The sequence below is a fragment of the Acinonyx jubatus genome, chromosome D1, assembly GCF_027475565.1.
Source record: "Acinonyx jubatus isolate Ajub_Pintada_27869175 chromosome D1, VMU_Ajub_asm_v1.0, whole genome shotgun sequence".
Lineage (NCBI taxonomy): Eukaryota > Metazoa > Chordata > Mammalia > Carnivora > Felidae > Acinonyx > Acinonyx jubatus.
The window spans coordinates 20,053,541-20,058,375 of NC_069390.1; positions in this window are offsets into that span (position 1 = coordinate 20,053,541).

Here is a 4,835-nt window from a genome sequence, read left to right on the forward strand (position 1 = left end):
ACCACTTGGACAAAGGAAAAAACATTATTAATGTTACTGATATTTTGGGTGCCTACTTTGTGTCAGTTACTGCTCTAAGCACTTCACTTACCTTAAACTTTTTAATGCTTAAGTGAAAAATAGGTATTATTGCCACTGTGTTGGAAATAAGGAAATGCAGTTTGAGAAGTTAAGTAACTCAGAGCATATATGCTATTTTAATTGACTACATTTATTTATGTAACTGCAGAAGATGATTTGGATACTAATTTTTTCTTGTCAACTAGATTGTGCTATTGACATTCTGTTTACCAAGATATCTGCTCTTTTTCCTACTGTTTCTCCTCATTTCCCCCCATGCTGCCCACCTACAATGCAGTGGCCATGGACAATAAACTTGATAATAACAATAATCAGTCTGAATAAGGAAAGGGGCTCAGTCTGAAGCATCAACGGTTCTTACTATAAATGAATATCAAGGCTGCATGGCTGAAACAGTGATTATCTTGCGGCTCAATCACTTTTCTGATTAATGGGCCACTGTGGAATATACAAAAAAAAATTCCAATCAGTTCAATTCAGTTAGACAGAAGCTGAGTGTTTATTGTCTATTGGGTGTGGTACAAAGCTGAAAAAACAAGACAAAGGAAAAAAACAAGTACAAAAACTACAAAGCTGAAGAAACACGACAAAAAACAAGACAGATAAGACAAAAAGTCTCTGTTTTCTGGAGCCTTACAGTTTAGTGTAAGAACTATTTACAATATTGTGAAATAAGCTGGTTAGCCCCTTCATTTTGCAGTTTTGTTGCCCTGCATAGTTTTCTTTCAGAATATTCATCACTGTTTTTAAGCGTATATTTTTGGGGGTGCCTGGGTGACTCAGCTGGTTAAGTGTCTGACTTGGTCTCAGGTCATGATCTCATAGCTCATGAATTCAAGCCCTATGTCGGGCTCTGTGCTGACAGCTCAGACCTGCTTCAGATTCTGTGTCTCTTCTCTCTCTCCCCCTCCCCTGCTCTCTCTCTCTCTCTCTCTCTCTTCCCAAAATAATAAACATTAAAAAAAACTTTCTAAGTGTATATTTTTAAATTTGATTAGTGTTGGCTTCCACTACTGAACTGTGAGCTTCTAGAAGGCCAGGGAGTCTTGTATTACTTACCATTGTATCTCAAGAACCTCTTTAAGAGTGCATGGTGAAAGTATGTTAAAGGAATGAAAGTCTGCCTAATGAAATGAAAAAATGAATAGGAAAGACTTATACAGAGTTTGGAAAGTGCATATTAAGTGGCATCTCATCCAGCTTGGAGTGAGATAGATGGGTGGGTTGGAGGAAAATCAGAAATACTCCCTAGAGGTAGAGATAATGCATCTAAGTCTTGGTGACTGAATGAAAGTTAATGATGCACTCAAATAAGTCATAATTATTTATATTAGTCAACATTCAATCCTGAATAATTGGAAACCTGGGTATATTTACTAGTTTTTTGCTCAGTTCCAAGTGCTTTAATGTTTTTGTAGTACTGGCTTTTAGGACAAGTCAAGGCATTGTTTCCAATTCACCCTTAAATTGCACAAATGTAGTAAGAGGCTAATGTTATCACTATGATCTTGAAAAAGGAAGCTTGGGTCTAGAGAGATAAGAAGATACCCCTGGGTCACCCAAAACTCTTCAGTCATGGTGGCCAGCACAGTGCAGAGATTCAGCTTTAGAACAATATTTATAGTCACATTTTTATATTTTCTGGTGTTGAATGATATGGTAAAATAAAAATAAAATAAGATGCTGTAAAGAGTGTATAACTATACTTAAAAATTATGGTAAAATTCCACCATAATTCCACTCTCAGAGTTAACTACTGATAATAGATCTCCATAGAGATTTTCAGAGTATTAATTTTGGATATTTAATGTTATTTCAAATATTACATTGTTATAAATCCTGTTCCATAACCTGCTCACATGTTCTTGCTTTGACTTTATTTGTATCTTTCATTGATTTTAAAAAACATACATGTTTCTAATAAAAAAATTGAACAAAAATAACCCTAAAATACGCAAAGAGTGCTGCCATCCTGTGCCCCAAAGGTGACCACTAGTAACATTTTGGTTTGCATCTTTTCACATCTGTGTGTGTGTGTGTGTGTGTACACACACACACACACACACACATATACATATATATATACACACACATATATATGTATATATATATACGTGTATATATATATATGTACACACACACAACATACCACACACACACACACACACACACACACACATATACATATATATATACACACACATATATATGTATATATATATACGTGTATATATATATATGTACACACACACAACATACCACACACACACACACACACACACACACACACAGGTGTGTGTATTTGTTTTTTTCAAAAATGGGATTCAACCTTATTTTAAATTTTCAAGTCATTTATGTACATATATCTCTGCATCATTTCTAATTGATAATAATAAACATTAAAGAGATTTCCAGTTTTTCTTTACTATCAACATTGCTCCAATAAGTAACTTTTCTCCTATTCAAATATACTTGTGCTGATATATCTTTGGAATAGATTTCTAGAATTGAAGATGCTATATGAAACTACAGACCCATGTAAACTTTGATATTGGAAAACTACCTGGAAAAACATTGCACCAGTTTGTGTCCCTACCAACTTTATGTGAATGCCTTTTGCTCTGTATTTCCATTAACACTCTTCAAAAATGATGCCTGTTTTAATGTATAGAGAGTTGTTTATTAATGATGTGAAGGATCTTGTGTTTTTGTTATACTTCATCTTCTATCTCTCCTTTGTCCATTTTTTTTTCTTAGGTTTTTGTAATGTTCCCTGTTATCTTATAGGCATGTTTTACCTTTAATGATGATAACCTTTTGTTTTTCATTTAAATTACAAAAATTTTCTCTTTTGTTACTTATTTTACCTTCACATTTTGATGGCCTATGGTTTTATTATGTTATGTAGTAATATTAAAAAAAATTTATATATCATCCCTAGATTTAATGTCACACTAAAATTAACAACACCCACCCTGAGATCACACAATAATTCTCTGATATTTTCTTCCAGGATTTTTAAAGCCTTTTTCCCACCCTTTTAAATCTTACATCTCTGTTGGGGTACCTGGGTGGCTCAGTTGGTTGAGGATCTGTCTTTGGCTCAGGTCATGATCTCATGACTTGCGAGTTTGAGCCCCAGGTCGGGCTCTGTGTTGACAAGAATAAATAAAATAAAACATTACTGATTCTCTCTCTCTCTCTCTCTCAAGAATAAATAAAACATTAAAAATTTAAATCTTACATCTCTGTGGATTTATCTTTGTTGTAGACTATAAGGTAAATATCTAGTTTTTTCCTCAAATATTGTCATGCGCAAATACAGTAACCCCATTTGTTTTTTTTTATTTCATTTTCCCAAACTTTAAAAATTACCATATGTTAGTAGATTTGTTTTTAAAACTGGTAGAGATACTACTAATCCATTATGACTGTTGTTCAACATTTCAAGTGGATTTTTGAAATTTCTTTGTGGTGTAAGTATGGGAAGGCAGGCTTAGTGAGGCAGATGGAATCATGAGCCTAAAGTTAAAACTTTACTATTTTTCTTTGGCTGTACAGGATAGGATACATCTGGCAGCAAACATTTGTCTTACTCCCACTTGATAGGATGTATATGATGTAGTGCTATTTCTGTACGATGGTTGATAGTAGAAGCCCTGACTGCAGGTCCCCTCGGTGCCTAGTCTGAACCTTCATGCAGTAAATGAATATCAGTGAGCAGTCCCAAAGAGTCACATGATGGAGAGTCAAATTCCAGAGTCATGGCTTTAGGCTGAAATGAAGAGGGAAGTATGGCCAAGGTTTGGTTAAGAGATTCTTTGTAATAGAAAAGGCAGAATTAGTGGACTCTCAAGAGTTCAACTAAAACTAGGTGAACAGTCCATACAGGGCAGCTTGGGTTCAAGGCTGATGTACTTTAAATTGGTTTTTGCTATAACAAAGTGCTTTGGAGGGATTTGCTTTGAAGGACTGGGGACATGTGCGCATATTTTCAGGCTTTTGTTTGTTTAGTTTGGATTGTCTTAAAGGCACAACTTGTTATATGGAGGGTAGACTTTCAATATATGGCCAGGAAACCCTAAGGGAATTTCATATTGAGCCATACCTCATCCTCGTTTAGTCTAGAATTTGACCTGCTGGTTTCTCTCATTGACTTGTGATTTTCCACATAATTTTGAGTGTCTGAGCCAGTGTCTGCCTCCTGTTCTGCTCAATGAACTGACCCCTACAGTACTTGATATCTCAAAGCACCTTTTGAATCAATTTCAGTGCTTTTTATGCCCCTGGTAGAACCATTGGGTTTTGATCACTAGAGGCTCTAAAGAATCAATGGTTATATGTGCAGTGACTGCTTCATCTCAGATGTTACTGAATGATTCTTATTTGCGCTTCAAGTTTTGCAAACCATTTCAGGATCCCTCTGGGCTGAGTAGGGCTAGAGTAATATAAGATATCACTAGCAATGGTAATAACCTTTTATTTATCAAACACCTTGCTTCCAAGGGCTCAAAGTGCCTTATGGATGTTATCTCATGAATCCTCCTGACATCCCTTTGAGGCCAGAAGCAAATACTTTGCTATTCTGGAATGGAAGGAGAGAAAATGGTAAAGCAGGGAACTAGAACATACAGCAGTCTTCAGTGAGGAATGAGGAGGGTAACTCCTAATTGAGCAGTGATATGTCTTGATAGGCAATGCAAAAGCTCTCTTCCCAGCAATATAATTTCTATGAATGATGATGCTAGCTAATA